We start from the raw sequence: 21,799 nt of genomic DNA, 5'->3' as shown, positions 1-21,799 counted from the left end.
ACCTTTTGGATTTTTATTTATAAAACAATTCAAAAACTATTTAATCCAGTTTGATGCATTTTTTAATGATCATAGCCTACTTTTTGCTATTTTGTCACATAAAATCCTAATTTTTAAATGTATGAATAAGGAGCGGGAGTAAATATGTTTGTGTTTTCTCACTCCTTTTCCAGTTAAATGTATTCTTGTTTATGTTTAAATACAGTATTTTTTATATAAAACATGAATTTGATGACTCAAGACAATATCTTGTTCCTACTGTATGCATATTAAAATATGTGTTTGTGTAAATATATGTATATTCTTTGTTCCTTTTTATCTACTAAGATGTACTATACACATTTTCCTTTTGTATGGCTTGAAATAAAGTAAGAAATAAATTAAATAAAATCATAAAAAATAATATATTGTAATGTTATATGACAAAAAAACATGAAAAAGATGAAGGGGTGGATTTAAAAGGCTTTGGGGTCACTATTGGTGGCCTGTCCACCACAGAAAAATGGTTTAACTAAAGCAAATTACAGTACATATATATCAGGGGGTATAAGTTGATGCATGGCAGGTTTAATACCAATACTTTCCCAAAAGAATCTACTATAACTTCATTATTTTCAAATACTTGAAGATAGTTTATATTCATAAATATTCCCAAATATTAGTACAACTCCCCTGATAATGGCTTGTGAGTTTTATTTAAAGTACAATGTTTTCAAATTACATTTGCTTGTAACAAAGAAAAATCTTTGGGCTGCCCCCAAAAATGTTGATGCCCTGGGCTACTGCCCTGGATATAACAACGTTATAAAGCACTGTTTTCAGTATCAATGGCTACCTCCTGAAAACATCAGAAACTGAAGTACCATCTTTAAGTAGCATTGTTCACGTTCTCATCTATGCTATTTGTAACTAAAAGGTAGATTTTGGTTGCATGTTTTCTCTGCTCTCCTTGTAACGCCGCCTACTTTCTCTTACTAGGTCATACTGGGCCCTCTGTTTTGCTTTGTTCAGCCTGTTTCGCGCATTGCTTCCTGCAGACTGTTTTCTTTGGCTGACGTTAATATTATAACAAAGATGCCTGATAGTATCCATCGCAACTGTTGTTATACAAAAACTACAGCAGGTTCCTGGCATTGCTCAACAGAGCTTATCTCGGTTTTTATTTCCTGTTGCTTCTGACTGGCACCTGAGTCTGCCTTTAGTCTAACAGAGCAGGGAGACGAACTTCACTTATCTTTGTAAATGTGCCAAAAATGACCGGGTTCACACTATGGTGTTAAGTTTAATCTGTCATGGCTCTGATCTTTTATACAACCAGATGTTTACATACACCAAAAAAAAAAGACATGTAACTTTTTTTTAAAGTTAAATCAGACAAAACTTCTCTTGTTTTAGGTCAGAATCACCAAAATGTTTTCTAAATGCTTCAATAATGAGAGAAAGAATATGTCAGAGATTTATCTATTAGTATGTTCAAAGTCGGGAGTTTGCGTACATTTCCATAGTATTTGGTAGTATTATTTTTGAATTTGATAACTTTTGTTAAACCTTTTGGATTTCCTTCCACAAGTTTCTCCCAATAGTTTACTGGTATTCTGGCCCGTCTCTCCTAACAGAACTGAAGGAACTCAGGTCAGCTTCTTCTGCCTTGCCTCAGATATACCAACAAATTCTCTGTAAGATGGAGATGAGACGACTAACATTGTGACGGCCACACCACTTTGTTGTCCTTAAGCCACTTTCTAACCACGTTGGCTGTATGCTTAAGGTTATCGTCCATTTGGAATATCGATCTGTGCCCAACATAAGCTTTAACTTCCTAGCTGATGTCTTTAGATGTTGCTTCAATATTTCCAACAGCCCCACAACATTTGGTGCTAACAAGCACACTTGCTTATGAATGTTTAAATAAATGAACACGACACCATCAAGCATCTGGAAATTGTTCTAAAGAATGACTAAAAAAACAACTAAGTGAAAGTTTCTGGGTAGCCTAGTCAAATTCTGGACTCAGATCCAATTGAGATGCTGCGGTTTGACCCTACATAGCCTCAGATCTCTGTAGGCAGACTCCTGGCCTTCACAGATTCCCTGTTTCTGCTGCTTTCGAGAGAAATTATTGGGTTGCACATGCCAAGAAGGAGGATGATCATCAGGGCTGATATCAGCAAACAGCACAACGGCCAGCCACTGTGATGCTGTGAGAGTGCTTCGTAGCCCAGGGCATGGCTGACGTTCTCATGTGGTGAGGTATTATTGACGCTGTGTGGTGCATCAGAATTTTGGACGGGTTTATGTTACCATCAGGGCAACATCTTTGCCTGGGAGGTCTGTGGTTCTTACTGCAGGACAAAGCCAGACCTCACTTTGCAGGGCCTCATAGGCACAAACTCCTCTTCTGGTCCTCCTGCAGCTATCTTTAACTAAAATAAATTAAGAAGCTTTTGGAAAACTGCTGCAAATGTAATTAAAGGAGGGTTCATGTAACACAAATACAAATCCCAGCTTTTCCAGGGCGTTCCCACGGTTTAGGTTTAGCAGAATATGGATGCATGAACCTAAAAAATATTGTGGTCATAGGTTCCACTAAGATGCATCTCTATTAATGTTTTTCGCAATGTTAAATTACACAACATTGTCTTGGTATTCTGAGTTTAGGAACATAAACTTAAGTCTTATTCATCAACATGCCAATTTATACAAAACTCTTACCAACAGACACCAATAAAACACAACCTAGCCTGACTAGAATTTGGTTTGCACTGCATTTAATCGATTTATATTGCACACAGGGCAGTTTCAGTGAATTTTGAAAATGATGTGCAGTTGTCCAGTTGTTGGAGCAGAAATGGGGGTCTTATGTTCAATTCTTGGCCTGGGATCTTTCCGCATAGAATTTGCATGATCATCTTTTGCATCCATGGGTTTTCTACAACTGTTTCATCCCCATCCAACAATATGCATGTTAGGTTGATTGGCCTCTAAGCATACGTGTGCATTTATGGATTGAATACGTCGAGTTAAGTAAAACTATTTTCTGAACTACAACTCTGCAAGGACAAAATAAAATGAATATTCCTTAACTGAACCTTATGACATCAATGAAGTTATGTTTAAACAACTACAACACTGCAGTCATTTCATTTATTATTGAGGTACCAGAATAATTACACTGTGTTCATCAAGGTGCAGCATTTTCCTGACAGTCTCTGTGTAAATCTGTTGTGATTCAGTCCATTTCTAAATCACATCCAGTGTTTTAAATCTATTCCTTATCTGTTCAAAATAAGAGCTGCATCCGCATTCTTGGCACTAAAGCGGCTTCTCTCCAGTGTGGGTTGATCTAAAAAAACGTCTGCCTTTTGTCTCCAGTCGTGTTGCTTATTTTCCTGAGGAGATAGCTGGCACACAAAGGTACAACCAGGGCTTCTGTCTGTTCTGGTGAAGAGAGGACTGAGCTAAAGAGTTTGGTTTACCAATTTGTCTGACCCACACATTAAGGTCATGGAATATGGACCATGAGTGAAAGAACAAGACCCTGTGTACAAGCTGCTAAAATGAACTTCCTCCATAAGGAGGCTGGATAGACTCTCAGAGTTAGAGTCTGATCTACCATTAAGGGGAGGGCTTCAAGTAGAGCTACTCCTCCTCTTCATCAACTGGAGTCAGTTGAGGTGGTTCCAGAATGTGAACAAGACACCTTCTGGCTGCTTTGCTTTTCTGGACATGTGCCAGTGGCAGTGGTAGAGTGAGTGGGTGGTTGGTTGAATGGATGGATGGATGGACAGAAGGATGGATGCTAATCAGATGATGTTACCTTCCCCAGAGATCTGCTACTACACTGCAAAACACTGGAGTCTAAATGAACTTCTCTTTAAAGGGGAAGTGTTATGTGTTTTCCAGCCACATAGTACTATGTTATAACACAGTCAAGTAACTATGTTGCATTCAGTTGTTATAAAAATGCTGTATATGTCAAAGAAATTTGACTTCATAATTTAATGTCTTGAAATTGGGCCTCTGTCTCTTTAAAAAAATCTTGCTCTTTCTGAAACTCTACCTCCAGTAAGTCACTCCAACATCCTCTATTATAAATCCTCGTTTAACAATGTTTTCGGCAGCGTTCCACTGAGAAGTAGCTTGTATTATGAGCTCAGCAGATGCGCAGTCCCATTAGGTGTTTGCTAATTACTGCTGGCTAGTCTGAAGGAGCTGAGTGGGAGAGTTGCAGTGGAGGGCTGATCTGTGAGGCAGAAGCTCAGAAGGTTGAAAACTGCAGTTCAGAGGAGGAACTGCGCCTCAAAGGCTGAATGGTTGACATGGAGAAATAAAGGATTTCTCAAATATGAATGAAAGAATCATAGCAACACTCCAGGTATGTTTTTGATGAGGGAATAACATTATAACATGACATAAAGCTAAAAAAGGTCAATTTTAGATAAAGTCAAAGAAATCCTGAAGGTTTTAGAGTTTGAACTTAAATGTGAGTTTATGTAAGATAAATTTGCAGTAGTAAGTTATTAATTTTTTATTAATTTTGTCATATTTCTAAGAAGAAGTAAGCAAATGAGGGTTTTTAGGTCAAAAACTATTTCCCAGAGTGCTTAGCAGCAGGTTTTTGTAACCTGTGTGGCACCTGGAGTGAGATGGAAGTGGGTTACATGGACCTCCCTCTTGTGTGCTATCAAGGTAAATATCAATTTTAATGCAATTATTGAGTACAAAGTCATTGTTCAACCAGTAAAGTTGCGCTTTTATTGGTTTTTTCTCTCTCTTTATGTGAACATTGTACAATTTCCTTTAGAAAGTTTGTCTGCTATTTTAACTACAATACAAATCTTGAAGGAAACTGAAGTGGAGGGTAATTTTTCCCTTTAGTCTATAAAGTAAACAACATGTCAGAATCTGTAAAAGAAGCTTATTTCCACAGCATGAAGATGGCCAGAAAAATCCAGAGCTTTTCCACAGTCGGGCAGAATGACATAATAGAAGCAGTAAAGTGTCTCTAAGCCTCGTCAAGATCATTTTGTCTGTCATTATCCACATTACAAAAGTCTTTGATTCTGTGTCTGATTTCAGTGCTAAACCTGTAATGAGAATAATGCTAATGGCTTATTTTCTGATCAAGAACGAGGAAGCTTGGTATCCATTTCAAGGGCCAGCAGAGAAGGAATGTTCAAGGTCATATCTAAAGAAAACAGCAACACCAGAACAATGTAGTAGCTTACAAATGGATGCACCAAAAAAAGTTGAGTCTTCATGGTTAACGACCAAATCAAGCAGATCAATAGAAAAACACTGGTATATATGGAACATTGTGGCCTTTTTGGAGCCAAGAAAACCCATTATAGTCAATTCTAAAATGCTTTATTTATAACGGTTAGGGCTATTCTATCTTAAAAAGTTTAGGATAATCTCATGATAGTGTTGTAATGATGAAAATATATAAATTCAGTATGCTGAAAGATTTTGTTTTTATTAAGATACATAACTTGTACATGTTTTCTTTATTTTAATGTGAAAAAATCACAGATGAATTTGTGAATTTATTACAAATGCATTTAGAAAATTGTACAGCAAAACCCATTTTCAATAGATGCCAAATGTGCGCAAAACTTCGCCACTATTCTGCTAGTTTGGAAAAAACAGTTTCACAATAACAGTGCTTCCATCAAATAAAAAGCACAATAAAAAATCACACATAAATAAGTTTTGTAATAAGACATTGTGGTTTGGCAACATCTGGTTGTGGAACATGTCTCAAATGATGTGAAAAGAAAAAACACACCTCACATTAGAGCCAAAACTGCTTATCAAAGTTAAGAGCTGCTTCCACTAAGCAAATTTATTTTCGAAATGTCAACGACAGAAACTGGTATCAGTGCATCTGCTCTTACTGTGAAATGAAAACTTTTGGACAACAAGCTTGCAACAAGAAGGACATCAAATTATCCACTTTTACCCCAAAATAAATATTGAGAATCGACTGAAATTCTGCAGGAAGGACATGTATGTACAGCAGAAGACTGGAGCTAAAGCTTCCATGCATGAGGTTTCCCGCTTCCAGTAAAAAGTTCACAATATAAAAAAGAAGGAGAAGAAGAAAAAAGAAATTTACAATGAAAATTTCTCAAAATCAAAGTTATTCTCTCTGATGAATACTTCTTCTGACTGTTGAGCACATCAAGCAAACCCTTTGTCCAGAGGAGGAAAGGTGAGAGTTACCATCAGTTCTGAGTTCTTCCAACAGTGACGCATCCTGATGGAGTCCATGTGGCGGTTGTTCCTCATCCAAGCCAGAGGGCTTGACCTCGATTCTGCCACGAAAAAAAGAGTTGGATCAAAACACCCTCCAAGAGCAGCTGCTTCCAACAATACACCCGCAATATCATGATGGGCGCCACATCAAAAAAATAAATCAGAAAATGAAGTGACAGAGTGATCATAACGCTGAAATGTCATTTTCACAGGAAACTCAACAGATAGTTACTGAAAACCTCTGGCGAAGAAATAGAAACTGAAACAAAGTTTGGGGGGCAGATAGAGCTTACTTTTGGTGGAAACACGATGAACTGATTCTTATTAGACACCAACAGCATTTAACCAGTTGAACTATCCATCCATTTTCTTACACCCTTGTCCCTAGTGGGGTCGGGAGGTGCTGGTGCTTATCTCCAGTTAACGTTCTGGACCCTGCATAGTCACAGGGTAACACAGACAGGACAAACAACCATGCACACACACACTCACACCTAGGGAGAATTTAGAGACCAATTAACCTGACAGTCATGTTTTTGGACTGTGGGAGGAAGCCGGAGAACCCGGAGAGAACCCACGCATGCACAGGGAGAACATGCAAGCTCCATGCAGAAAGACCCCGGGCCGGGAATCAAACCCAGGACCTTCTTGCTGCAAGGCAACAGTGCTACCAACTGTGCCACTATGCAGCTCCCCACTTGAACCAGTTTGGTGGAAAAGCCCTCTAAAACGATACGATTCGGATAATATTGGTCAGATCTGACCTGGGGTGATGTGCTCTATTGTCCTGGTCTTAGTGAGAATGCAAGCAGCATCATTCTGGAGAAGCTGAATGCTTATCCAGAAACTGAATAAGCATTCAGCAGACCTAAAAACAGACCTGTAAAGTCACTACTGCAGTAATCAATGCGATTAACAATAAACGCATGGATGAGTTTCTCAAGATCTTATTGGGACATTAGTCCTCTAGTCCTGGAAATGTTCCCCAGGTGATAGAAGGCTGAATTTGTAATTGTCTTTATGAGTTTCTGAAGGCTCAGGCATGAATCCACCAGATTTCAGGCCTGATCATTAATTTCTAGCTGTAACAGTTGTAGCAAAAGGACACAACGCTCTTCAGGTCAATCCACAGACTTTCTATCAAATTTAGTTCTGGACCCTGGCTGGGAAAGCAAAAATGTGTTTATTTGGATGTGTTTTCACATTAATAATGGTAAGTAGCCACCACCATGTTTCAGTGTGGTACAGCGATCTTTTCAAGTCTTTTGGAATTGAAGCATTTCTGTTTGGTTCGATCAAATCATAACACGATCTTCCTTGAGGTGCTGAGAAATTCCAACCAACCCTGGATGTGGAGAATACAACATATCGGATCACACCAGCGCTTTGTTGCACCTTATATGAGCAATTTTTCACTCTTTTAGCCTCTCTGTTCAAATGCGTTTTCAGAAATCTGACATTTAACCTCGAGTTTCTGCGTTGCAACTGTTCCAGACAGCTGCAGTACCATCGACACCATAAAAAGCTCACAAAGTCCTGACGCAAATCAGCCTTTTCACTATTTATATCGGAATATTAATAGAGCCTGGAGTAATAACATTTGTTTAGGTTGCTCTCCAAGGGAAGTTGGTCAGTGAAGGTCAGGGTGGTTACTGCTGTTTGTCAACACCATGGCGGAGCTGAAACGCTGGAACGGGTTTCTGGAAAGGTCTTCAAAACCGAGGGCAGCCATGTTTCTTTCCGCTGCTGAAAAACGAGACGACCAGGCCCTCTAGAATAACACCCAAATCCCGGTGGGGGAAAAAAAAAAAAAAAGAAACACTGTCAAATCCCACAGTAGGGGAGTGTGTGGATTTAATCCCCAGTACTCCTCTGAAATATGTACAAGTTTATATGAATACTGCCCTTTTTATCATAAATAATATGCACATAAGCCTTCCCACTGCTTTATGGCCTTCATCACAACATACAGGGATAAGTGAAACCATACTGAGCGTTGGGAGGCTTTGTGTCTGTGCGTGTGGTTTGGGGTTAGAGTATAAAGTCACATACTCTGAAAATAGAGCTATTTCCCTTTAATGAGCTAAAACTACTTGAGATTTACAGGCTGATATCTGATCAGCGCAGAGAGACCCACAGAGATGATGGCCGAGAAGGCGGGAGAAGCTGTGGAGTTTCTGTTTTTTTCTTTCTTTCCTTTGAGCGAGAGGACAACGACTGCTGGATGGGCTCACACATATAGAAAGAATGCTTTAAGCGGTGGCGAGTGCCATCTATCTGTGCCCCGCAGCACCATTAATAAACTCATTAAGTCTGTCAGTGAGGGACTGAAGGTCAATGAGAGGCTCTACATCTTGGGTGATCCATTCCCTCCTCTCCACGAAACCACCACCAGACACCTCCGGTAAAAACAAAAACTTCCAATATGCCGTTTTCTTGTCTAATGTTTAATTAGGGTTGATGTGACTGTTCATTGACACTCAGCTGTCACATTGTTGCTGCTGTGACCTGACAGTCCGCTAGACTCGGTTCAACAGGGGACCAAAGTTGCAACATTCTATGAAATTTTCAGCTGGTGCGGTTTGCTTTCACACTGCACTGTGCCAAACAATCCAAACTACTTCAACGTTTCCCTCTGTGTATTATCAGCCTGGCGGGTCACCAGGCTTTCCTTGCCCTTGCCCCGCCAGGCTGAGCATTGTGTGTCTATTTTAAATACGGTTTTTGTACACCAGTAAGAGTGACAGTAAAGACAGATTAGGTTTAGAGTTGACTCACACACTGTTATTTCCAAATTATAATGTCTGCTCATGCATCTCTGAATTTCTGCAACTTTTCACATTTTTTAATATTAAAACATGTTAGGCCGCTGGTGGCCTAACATCAGGGTCAGCATGTTTTCTGGGGAAATCCCTGTACTCTGTATTGATCGATCACATAAAATTCTATAAAAACATACCGAAATGTGTGTGTAAAAACCTTTTTTTTTTCACTTTGCAAAGGCCCAGAGTCGGGTGCTGCATCTACCTGCTGCACTTTCCTGTTCAGGTTGTACTAATAAAAGTTATTATCACTAGCAGTTTCAGCCCGTAATGAAATCTGTCCTCCAACTTAGGTTCTGTTCTCCCTGTGGAAGACCACACATTGAAGCTTTTACATGGATTTATAAGCCAAAGAAAACTGCTGGCTGATGACGGCAAATTTATATTTACCTTCGGGTAATGACAGAGGTATTCATGCTCTCGTCTACTCGCAGCCTTCAGTAAGAATGAGCCTGTTTCTTCCTGTGATATTAACGGTTTGAAAACTTAAATAAGGAGATGCTTTTGATCAGACCGCGCAGAGAACAGGGCTAGATACGGAGCATGAGCCGGGAACGTCTGGGCCGCCGTAACGCTCACATTCTTTAAATTGAATTGACTATATCGCAGAATGTTTTTTCTTTACTTCTCAAATAAAAACAGAATACTCACACTCCTTGAACCAGCTCACTTTGCCACCACAAACACTGAACAGCTTGCTGCACCGATGGCAGTTTTCTAGCCAATCACCGATCTTGAAAAAGCCTGATCTGCTGATTCTGATTTTGGCCCATACTGATTTTTTTTCCTCTGAAATGTTGCTAAATATAGCAAGAAAGTCTAGTTAGTAACAGTAGGGCGACTATTGCTAACCACAAACGTGGAGACATGACCTGCTGAGTGGGTCTGTCTGTCCAGCCCTCTCTCACCGGAGAGCAAAAGAGGACAGCGGTTAATTTTTAAACCTTTGCAGAGGTAGATGAGATAAAATCAAAATCAAATTTTATTTGTATAGCACATTTCAGCAGCAAGGCATTTCAAAGTGCTTTACATCATTACAAACACAGAAACACAATGCAACATAGAATCAACAATCAAAACACAACATTAAGTCAGGTTCCATCATTAAATTTGTAATTGATTACGTTTCAAATACAATCCTAAACAGGTGGGTTTTTAGTCGAGTTTGCATCCATGAAAGGTTTACCTGTTACACTCCTACTGCGTTATATGGAACAAAATACCTACTGTTATTTTTATTCCCACGCACTCTCACAATCACAGTTTAAAACGATGTAGACAGCATTTTATTGGGCTTCTGGAACAAGGCTCCGTACACCTCGTTCACTGAATTTTGAGCAGGGACTCCGCCGTCCCTCACGGATTTTTGTGCAATTCTATGGTACCTGTTAGTGTCTAGAAGTGGATAAGATCGGCATCAAGTGATCACCAATCTCCCAAAATTAAGGAAATTGGGACCGATTTATCAGCTGGCCGATTTATCTGTGCACCTTTACTTGCTCGACCTTCGAACGTCCTGATGACCAAGCCAGGTTGGTACAACTGGGCCACACACCTTGGATAAGCTACAACTTCTGCTGTACTCTGGACCCAACTGTGCTTCTAATGTGACGATAAAACATCAGGATCTCATGCCGGCGGTGTCTGTCACACATAATGTGGAGAAGAAATTCGAGATCTATTCTGGTTGGTTTTTAATGACTTGCTGTGTGTTTTGTCTGGAATAAAGAGTAAAAATGAATACTTAGAGATTTCATGACAAGGTTAGCTAGATAGCTTCTTTTTGATTTGTTTTTAAAGTGATTCCTACTGGCTTTTTCATTGACCCCCCTACAAATCTGTGTTTCTCATCAAGCAGTAAATTATGCAGAGCGTAAATCCAAACTCTAGAAATCACAGAGTTTGGATTTCTCCTACATGATCTTTCCCAGAGAAAGGGAAAGATCATGTAGGAGTTTTGCAGTGAGTCTTATTGTCTCATCTTTTCACTCTGCACACATCATGGGAACTGACTGGACATCTAAAAGGAAAAATTAAGAAACGTCCATTTAAGTGTAATGGATAGTCGTTAAATATCGCAAATATTACAGAGATTGATTGCTGCGTTAGTAAAAAAAATCAAGTGCACACCCTGACAACATAATGAATTTTCCCTTTTATGCACAAAACAGTTACTTGTTCAGCCATAAAACATAACACAGAGTTTTATTGTCTGCAAATCCACCTTGAGATTTATTGTGAAGAATTTCACTCAGAGCCAAGTAATTCATCCGGAATGCAATGTGTAACAAGTTTCCCCGTCTCTACGTATTTTAAAATGAATAGGCAATGGCAAGGTAAGTGACATATTTATAGAATTCCAGCTAAGAGTTTATGTATTCATTAAATGTTAAGCTAAATGTTTAGGGGGAGAAAATAAGCAGACTGTATCCACCTCTGCTGTGACACATGGGAGAAAAGGAAAATGCCAGGGGAGTTAAGTAATGGGCCACAGAGAGGCTGAGGATAATGCGGCTTGACCAGTGGTGATTAGCAGCATGCTCCTGTCTGTCGGACAGAGTGAGAATTTTAATTGTTAATATTCATGCAGTCCGGAGAAAAGCTAAAAAGCAAAAAAAAGAAACATGGGGATTTTAGAACAAGGATGGGATACAGAGTTCAATTTCATCATTGATAACAACTACTGCTACTGTGGAAGACTTTTCAGTAAGTTTCACCACAAACACCTGTGGACACCTGGACAGACTTTAATGTTCCACACACCCACAGCATTATCACTGCTAACCTATGTTATCACTGCTAACCTATGGACATTGGCCTAAAGCACTGGAATGTTTGTAAAGAAAGCACATCGCAACGCATCATGATCCCCTATTTAATACAGTAAGTGCAAAAAGTGGAAAAAAAGTAAAGAATTTGCATAAGAAGTAACATTTACGGTAAATTCAGGTTAGTAACTAAGCCATTTCAATACTTCATGTATATTTGTACTGTTTTGAAACAGGGAAATATCATTTAAATCATCCATTCATGCATTGTCAATTGACCCTGTGCAACTAAGTCACCTAATCATGTACAGGGGCCATGATGGACGAAGTAAGTATTGAACGACTGCGATTGTTTTTCCACACTGTCTTTGCCAGTATAACCAGGGCTTCTACTGGTTCAAATCCAGCTAAATTATCGATAGAAGTATCACACCTAGTCGAGGCTTGTAGACAGCAGCGGCGTTTACAAACGATGGAGATACCTAACTCAGAAACCAACCCGTTACTCCTACTAACTCCTGACGCGCTTGTTGATTTGATCAAACCGTCGACTTTGCCTGAATTCACTCCACGTAATTTATAAATGTCAGAAATGATGTACACCAGAGCAGAGTTAGAGCATACCAAAGCTAACTAGCTTTTTTACAGAATAGGCTACATGATGGTGGGGAAATTTCCCCATGGTTACTAATGCTTAGATGCACGTCTTCTCCAGAATGTAATATTCTGTTACCTCTTACTAATCGTACTTACTTATGAAGTATGTGAAAGTTAATCTTACCTTGTGAAAAGTGTTCACTAGCAAGTCCACAAGTCCACCCAGGGCTGCCAGTCTGCCTGTTATCCTCATCAAAAGGTCTACAATGAAATGACAAGTTTGGTTTGCATCATTGTTTGTTTGCACAACAACTTATGACCATCTTTATTGTAGAATCAATCTTACCTCATTTCCCTGTTTTGAAAAATCTTAGTACAAATATATTCAAAATGTTGAAATAGCTCAGTGGCTCTCCTGAATTTAGAATAAATGTTACTTCTTTTGCAAATTATTTGTTTTTGTTTTCACTTTTTGCACTTAAAGTATTAAATAGGCGGTCATGATACATTGCAATGTGCTTTGTCAGCAACAAACGAAGGATCTTGGAGTGCGTAGAGACCTGCCAGATGTCCTCAGTGGTTCTGCAGGCTCCTGTCGTCCATGTTGTTCATTTTACGGTGACCTGAAACAAAGTGGCAGCTGAAGAGATCTTCGGCGATGAAATCTGTCAAGAAAGAAACTGATTACCAACTGGACACAAATGCCACGAAAAACACAAAAGAACAAACTAAAACCCCACTCAATTTGTTATTGGACCTTAATCGAATAAAAATTGACAACAAAATAGTCAGGCATCTAGAAATAGCGAGAACAGGAGGTTCTTTAGCGGGCGACTTGAAAACTAAAAACACATATTAGATAAATAAATGGATAATCCTGTAAGTAGACTTTCATCACCACTTGACTTTAACGTTCCCCGGTGGCTTCCTGAACTCTCCAGCAGAGCGACCTAAAGGTCTGACACGGACTTCCTCGCACGACTCCAGCACCTCGGAGAGGAAGAGCTAAATGAATCGTTTGAAAACAACTCGACGTAACGAGTGCTGTTGCAGGAACTGTGACCCCCACATGAATGCTTGAAACCGGCTCTGACAGTGTGGAAGTGCCGGCGGTCAGATTGTGCCGCTGGGAACATGGAGCTCATGTTGTGGTGCGGATGTGGAGGCTGCAAGGGAGAAAGTTTAACGGTGAGTAGGAGGAGGATTCAGCAGGATTTATCTGGGCTGAATCCTCCACCGCGTCCAGGAGAAATCCATGCCAAAAGGGAAGCCAAAGGGACATTCTTTCTTTGTAAAAAAACAAAAAAAAACAAAAGAAAAAAGAAATATAATCTAAGTGCCTCTTTTGTGATGCAGCCAGGCAGGTTTTGTAAATCTACAAGCTGGATTGCCTGACCAGCAGGGTGAACTTTTTTCTCTTTGCCAAGAGCGTTTGGCCCACAGCCCTCCCCCATGAATCTCTCCTCTGCTACTTAGACCTCAAGCAGTTGTTACAGACACACTTTTCATTCCCTTTTTGCCTTTGGATGGCTGTAACGGGTCTCACTGGGAGACAATGAAGCTCAGATGTGTTTAATTGCCGTAGGGATTCAAAGATCCGTGGTGTGTAAGAGACGAAAATTACCTAGATGACAAGGGAATTAAAAAGAACACCAAGATCCTCTTCAAGATCTTCTTTAAAAAAATATATACAGGTACCTCATTAATTCTTGGCGACAGCAGCCATGTGTTTTCCATTATTAATGCACTATAAAAGTCTTTGGTATGGATATGGGGGCAAACTGTAGCTACTTTCTAATCTTGCACATATTTGTTCTGAAGCTGAAATTTGGTCGAATGTCCTTCTGATTTGAACTCCAGGAAGGACGCAGGAATGAGGACACTGCAGCTTGTGCGTAATTTGTGTTACGGTTGCTATGGGAATAAAACCCATATAGGTGACAAAGTGGCTGACCTAAAGGTGTTGACCTTTACTTTTTGGGTCTGGCAATAAACCCTTTCCTGTGAAAACAAATGTACTCAATATAAGCTGCTGTTGCCCATTAGCACGTTTAACTGCGGGGTCCCAACCGGCTTTTAAAGGGGTTCCTAAAACTTTGTCAGAAGTCGCAGAGTTTTGGTTGGCGAACAACGTATCTGTCGTTGGGTTCATGTCGTTGGTGTCGTGTCACTTTGTTCTGTTGTCTTTGGTTCCTTTTATATCCAAGGATCTCAAATTGTTGCTTAAATACTCCTGATGGTGGAGGCACAAAGCAACATAAATCCAAAGTAAAGTCACTATAATGTAGCACTAATGAACCCAAACAGCCAAAAGTAAGAGCAGGAGAAACACGTTTATCTTTCCTGTACACAGAAACAGTTAACTCTCTGTAGTCATGGGGGCTCGGGACTACAACCACCCATAAATACTTAAGACCTAAAGACGTTTATGACCACCAGTTCTAATAGTTCAAACATAAAACCTTACTACACACACACAGTAAAAACCATCTTAGAACTGCTAAAGAAGCTAATAGTCTCCCTTACAGATGCTCTTGGGGGTACAACCAATCAGCTGCAAGGAAAATACATACCGCTCTTGGATTGGCTGCTTAGCAAACACCAGCTAACAGCATGTCCACACCTGTAAGATGGCCCCCAATTAATTGCTCAGGTGGTTCATGCAAATTCAGACTTTTTATTGTTAGTTAGGAAAAAATATTGCTGATTTAAAATCATCCTAGTTTTTACTTTGTCTTTAATTTCCTAGTGGATAGAACCACATCTGCCCAGTGTGTTTTAGTCAAAAACAACATTTTGGTCACAAAAGTCAAACTAATTTATTAAACTTCAACTAATTTATTAAACTTGAGTCACTCATTTTCAAAGAAAGAGTGACCCAAATCATTGCTGAGACTGTACTAAATGTTTTTTTTGTTTTTTGTTTTTAAAATAAGTCTAGCCTAAATGAATCTAGACTTTTAGGCTAAACTGATCATCTACTATGATTTACAAATCCCTTTCGTCCAAAATATTCTGACTAATTTATTTGGTTGAATAAAATATTGTATGCTTAGTTTATTGTTCAGAATGTTTGAAAAAAATCTGTATGTATATATATATATATATATATATATATATATATATATATATATATATATATATATATATATACATACAGATTATATATATATATACATACAGATAAAATGTTGTTGATTTTAGCTTTAAAAATGATTTCTCTTTCTCCCAGGGGGGAGCACTTTTGGACGCCCTCCTGGCTTACATAAAAGATGTATTCGTTGGTTTTTGCTTGATGATATTTGTTCTGGTGTATGGAAGAGGAAAAGACATTCAGACGCTTCGACCTAATCCTCTCTGCCGAATAAATCTCAACAGTCTTTTATCTAAATCCTGGAATTTTTCATCTCACAGGTCACTTTAAATGATTTAACAGAGTTACAACACCCTGGAAGATTTATTCACCGTTCTGAACTTCCAACATCCCAGGACGGGTAATAGATTACATCTTCTGCCCAAATCGCAGATATGAATTCCTCATTTTTCTCTTGAGCAGCTGCTTGAATTAAAACCAGTATGCTGACAGTGATGTAAATGAACTGCACGGTTCAGTGATCAATAGTGACCCATATTCTGTCAACACCATATTTTATTCTTGCGTTTTGCCTTTGGTTTAACTCAAGGCAGTGTAATTCCTTTTGTCCATTTTGTCTTATCCTCTGGCCCAAAGGCTCAATTTAAAAACTAAAATAAGACAGGGAACCTGATTTATGTACATCAACAATAAAAACAGTCTCTTCTCTGTGCCGTTTCGGTAAATTTGAGAGAAAACAAAACCTCAACTAAAACAAGGAGCTCAACTTCTTGGTAGCACACCATGATACACTTTCGACGCAAAAAAGAAACACTTTTTAATATAAAGTCTCCAACTGAAACCATTTGACATGTTTGACCTCTTAAATATTTATTTTCGAAGAAAACTGTAAAGGTGTTAACTTTATTTCATAGGTTAAAGGGACAGTTCCTGTAATAAACACACAAAAAAAACAAGTGGCATCTTTATGAGACTTTCATGGCGAAAACCAAACAAACACAAAATGTCCAAAAAATTCATGATAACAGTAAAATATAGTTTTGGTAAAACGATCCCAGATGATCAAGACCACATGGCAAATGACAGTTTTATTAACAGAAACCTAGCCAAATGGTAGAAGTAAAAACTAAGCCACTGGTTAAACAGTATGAGATATGCGACAATAACTTTTAGGATGCTGCTGCAGTTCGCTGACATTGCAGTTTGGATCGTTGGATTTACCACCAGAATGAGGTTTGGAATATATGCCATTCAAAAAAACAAAGTAGTTCAAATCAAGCTTGAGATCAGTGAAAGTTGACTGATTTGAAGAGGACAAAAAAACCTCCTTTGATGTGAAAAATGAAAATCTGAAAAGGAAAAAATGATTTTTGAAATGTTAAGACGCTGTGCAGCATCTGGGTTGTAATGGGGGAACCATTTATACACATCAAAGGCAGGGCACATATCAGTGTATATATATATATATATATATATATATATATATATATATATATAACATTTTCCTAAAATATTATAAATATGTAAGAAAGATTGCAAGAAAAAACAAAATAAACAAGTACATGGGATGAGAACTGAGGAAGCGTTCAGAAAGTGTTGAAGTGTGATGATGCTATGTAAAGAATAACAGACTCAAGCATTAATGCATTAATCCAGCCAGAATGAGGAAATCAGAAGACATGTTGTCTGACAACAGCATCATGGAGACCTAACAAACTGGCACCGTGAGATGGGCTTCTAAAGAGGTCCCAGTCTTTTGCTGCTTTATTTCACATCAGGGGAGTAAAATGTGTTTCCAACGTAGGAAGTTTTGGAGGGTGAGAAGGAATCCGTCATCTTTTCTAATTTCACTAAGTTCGCTCATTTCTTTGTGGAAAGTAGAAGCGATCACTCTTTTCTTATTGTGTTGCCAGTAAACAGCAACACATCCATTCATATACAACTGGGAGATATTTTTGGCAAGAAAACAATGTTTACAGTTTACTCAGTGTCTTCCTCAGACATTTTTACATAGTTTCCTTCAGTGATTCTCGGTACAGCGCCGCCACAGGCAGGAAGGGGAACAGGCTGCTTAAAGAGTTGGGTTTGTTAGACACAGTGCCCTGACGTGCAGCAGCTGGAAGTGCAACAAATGTTACGATTTTGGTCCCAATTGAACTGAGTTTACTGGAGGTGTGAAAACAACAGAACTTTACATGACATAACATTTTTGTTCAGCAGATTTGCTGACTACATGAGAGCCAGATGGACAAATTTCACATGATTTGGTTTCTGTTTTTATCACATATGTTAATGAAACACTAATCCAGTGACATAGAGAATGGGTTGGTGTCCTAACCTCTGAGCTACCCAGAGGTATTTCCCAAGGTGCAGCCCAGAAACAGCTCCAGGATATTTCTGGTATCGCTTAGGACTCTGCTCTGGACCAGGAATCCTGTCATGGATTTACCTTAAAGGCACAATCAATCACATCCAGAAATAAGAGAGAAGACATGATGTTATGTTTGAAAGCACATCCTCTTCAAAAACATGTTCACCACATGCAGCACAAAGCAAAAAGATCAGCGAGCAAAGCTCTAACGTTACCGTGTGCGCAGCGATACGCCTTCTGTTATTGTTTGCCTTTGTTAGCTGTAGGGGGGAAGCCCATTGTGTGTCTGGGGAGGATTCCCCTCTTGCTCCACATGTCAGGTCTCAGTTACATCATCGAGAAAAAAAAACTGGAAGCCAATCACAGGAAACCACAATATCTATGAGCATAAATTTATGACAAGAGCAAGATCATACGAGTCATGAATAATCAGTAGATTTCATAAAATAGAAACAGGGTTTCCCCCAGAAAACCTGGTGAGCCCAGTGGTAGGGGCGCTATAGAGCAGTGTCCAGCGACCTACCATGTTTTTGAGTTTAAAAAGTTTTTAATGTTGACAGAAAATCTTTAAATATTACTAGGTAATTACGTGGGGGTGGAAGTAAAGCCTGGCAGCCCACCAGGCTTTACTCTGGGAAACCCTGAGAGAATAAAAGCTCGACGGTCATAAGGTGCGTTTCCATTACATGTGTGCAAGTCTTTGTCGATATTCTGGTAATGTCGAAAAAACACAATTTTGCAACTGCTGTGTTTCCATTAAATAAGAAATGAAATGAGTCACTCCAGGCTGGAGTCTCGGCCTGACGACCTTTCCTATATGACCACTCACAAATAAACGCAACTTAGAGCTTTAAAAAATAAAATCATGGCAGCGAAGGATGTAAACAGTTACATGAGATATACCCATATTTCATCCATGGCGCTAACGCTCGTCATCTATCAGCCATCAAAGGAGGCGTCAGTGTCAAGCATCTTACACTTCAGAGCGCCTACGTAAGCCTTTTAAGGAAATTGGCCTTTTACAGAAGAGTTGTGTGTCATTCAACACATTCACGTGACACACAACTTTTTATGAACTTTGCAATACTGTGAGATCTGTGGTGGAGCCTGCTGCACATTGTCCAAAAGAAACAAGAACAAGCCTTCATGCTCCTACTGCCTCCTCTTGTCTTCTTTGTGGTCTTTGCCAGCAGCAACATCTGGCTGCTGATCACATGTAATGCGAAAAAAGTGTTTCCGTTGCTGTTTTTGCTAAATAAATCTATTTCAATCCGGCTGAAAAACCACATCATCCTGGTGCAAAGAAAAAGGTTTTTTGAAATTACTGTGTTTCAAATTTTTCTTTGTAATTTCAATTTGCTTACTTTGACGGTTAATGGAACTGCTGCTACTGAGGTGCTATTTTTACACAAAGTCCTCTTTCCAGTGCTGAACTTCCTCTACATTTCATGAAGACCATATGGAGTGTATGAGGAATTCCCATAAAAGTCTGCGTTCGCGGGTTCTGGGAAAGGAACTGTCTCTCGTTGTGAAACGGTGAACAAGGGGAGTCACGGCGAAGAGTGAGGCTTTCCTGCTGCTGAAAAAAAAAAAGCCGAAGCAGCAACTGGGATTCTGTCCAAGCGGGGAGTTTTAGTGCCTGAGACGGCTTTAAGCAGACGATGAACGATCAGAACCATGACGGCCCAGGATGAACCAAACCACCCGAGAAGGGGAGGGAGCTCTGTGACATCTGAGATGACACCAGAGCTCCTGCATGCGTCCCTCAAAGCTTGTAATGCAGTCCTCTAATCCCCGTATTGTGTTTATAATCCGCCTATGAAGAGCTGCGGTCACACAGAATGGTCTCCGTGCGCCAATGAAGGAAGATGTGCTTCATGATACCTTTATGACTTCATTTCTGATGTCACCCTCTTGCAGAACAAACACACTCGTCTCTCCAGAGCCTGTTTAATGCTGCCGCAGCGCAGAATGTGTGTGTGTGTGTGTGTGTGTAGGCGTGGGCATGCATGTGTGTGAGGTGAAACCGTTTTTAGGTCAGTAAGGGTTTATGACCGGCCCTGGAATGAGGGACGCTGGAACATCTATCTTGTTGCCTTTGGGCCCCTCAGATGTGGATGTAAATGTTTGGAATCTTTTAACTGCAAAACCCAGTTTTGCTTTGGCTTCAACTCACCGTCTGATGACCAGATGTTCTTCCAACTAGTCTTTTAGAAAGCAGAATTCATGGTTCCTCCGCATATGGGAGGTCAAATGCACCTTTGAACTGGTCAAACTTCCACACATCAGTCTGCACAACGTTTTGGAAAAGATTCAGAGAGGTCCATCAAAGTGAGCTTTAAAGGGACAGTACTCTGTGTTTTGCACAATCCAGTTATGTTACAAAAACGCTTTATTTATCAAAAATGACTTAAAAGAAAATTGACTTTGTAATTCAGCGCCTTGGCCTCTGTCTCCTGCACCTTCAGGAAGTCATCACAACGTTGCTCCTCTATTAAGCTTTTAATGTTTTTTCCTCCTATAGTGAGCTCAACAGATGCAGGGGTCCACCAGGTGTTTGCTAATTACTGCTAGCTAGTCTGGAGGAGCTGAGCAGCTGAGCAACACCCCAGGTGTGTTTTTGAAGAGGAAATAACATTGTAACATGAAAAAGTGACTTTACAGAATACTAGATGTAGATGGAAATGCTCCTATTGCCACACGCTCATGGAGGCCATGTTCACTTTTTGCGTTTCAGATGGGAGGGCAGACATTGACCTTTGAGGTGAAAGAGGCCCAAAGCTTCTTAGATCTTGTCTTTGAATCTTCCTTTATGAGGCGGTGCTTTGCTTTAGGAGGAATTTTGGAAGGTCGCTAACCCTACGGAGGGTTCACTGTTGTCTCAAGTCTTATCTGTTTGTAGATTTGTTCTGTAAGTATTCCCAGACTTTATTTCTTCAGGAACAGTTTGACTTTTGCTGCTGGCGAGACTTTTTCATCAGCTGTGAAAAGGTACTTCAGATTATTTCGGTCAACTCAAGGAACCCGAGGAACCATTATCAAGTTTAAATATTTAAAGCAAGAAGGTTTGTGTGAAAGTTTTGATCACAGAAACAGAAGAAAATTACAGAATATTCCAGTCAACTTGTGTGATGTTTGTAAATGTACTGTAAAAAGTCTCATCGCAATAAACCAAATAATGAAGTTAGACTCATATCCAATACATTTATGTGTTCTGATGAGGTTCATTTGTCAGATTAAAATAGCTAACCTTTACATTAAAGATTGTTTTAATTAAGGCTACATTTCTGGATGATGGATGTTTCTTTTATTTATTGTTATATCCCAATTTTAAATGTCGTGTTGTCATTAGCTGTAAAATGGAAAATCATAATTAACAGGAATAAAGACTTTAATTAATCTATATAATTTCACTCAGTAATAAAGTTGTAGAAAAAGACGGACTTTTCAATAATATTCTGATTTATTGAATGGATTTTAAACACAAGCTTTCCACTTATGACTAATATTTCATTTCCTTAATTAAAAAATGGTACAAAGCTAAATATTTGCAATTATGTGTAAAGGTTACAATTAATGCAGGAATACATCTCTTTTAATTCTAGAACTAGAATAGTGCAAAGTAAGCCCACATCATCACTCCTCCACCACCTTGCTTTACAGACAGCATGTTTTATTTGTTTGTGCTGATAAATTGTAATTTTGGTTTTAGAAGTGCAGAGCTGCTGTTTTCCCATTTTAACCTCTGATGTCTAAAACTGCATTCTTTATGTATTAGTTGGTAAAAAAAAAAAAAAAGAAGAAAACTGATATTTCTTGTGTGTTTATTTTCATTATAAGCCCTGACAAGCTGAATCCTAGAACCAAGGTGTAAATTCTCGGTACCTTG

General features: G+C 39.2%; 1 long non-coding RNA gene across 5 annotated transcripts in view; it reads right to left on the bottom strand.

Moving 5' to 3' along the window:
* LOC114152513 (uncharacterized) overlaps window positions 1–20,214 on the bottom strand; it is a 36,312-nt gene extending 16,098 nt beyond the window's left edge. The window contains exons 1-5 of one of the 5 annotated variants that reach the window (XR_003597136.1): window positions 19,275–20,214; window positions 17,878–18,259; window positions 12,792–13,110; window positions 12,630–12,706; window positions 5,489–6,317 (exon numbers count right to left, since the gene is read on the bottom strand). This is a non-coding gene — a long non-coding RNA (uncharacterized LOC114152513). Of the gene's footprint in view, window positions 1–5,488; window positions 6,318–12,629; window positions 13,111–13,343; window positions 15,475–17,877; window positions 18,260–19,274 lie in introns of those variants that run through there. The other 4 variants (XR_003597138.1, XR_003597137.1, XR_003597134.1 and 1 more) reach the window with 4 other exon arrangements.
* Window positions 20,215–21,799: the final 1,585 nt, after the last annotated feature.

This window comes from Xiphophorus couchianus, chromosome 11 (assembly GCF_001444195.1).
Source record: "Xiphophorus couchianus chromosome 11, X_couchianus-1.0, whole genome shotgun sequence".
NCBI classification, from domain to species: Eukaryota; Metazoa; Chordata; class Actinopteri; order Cyprinodontiformes; family Poeciliidae; genus Xiphophorus; species Xiphophorus couchianus.
This window is presented reverse-complemented; position numbering and strand designations above follow the sequence as displayed.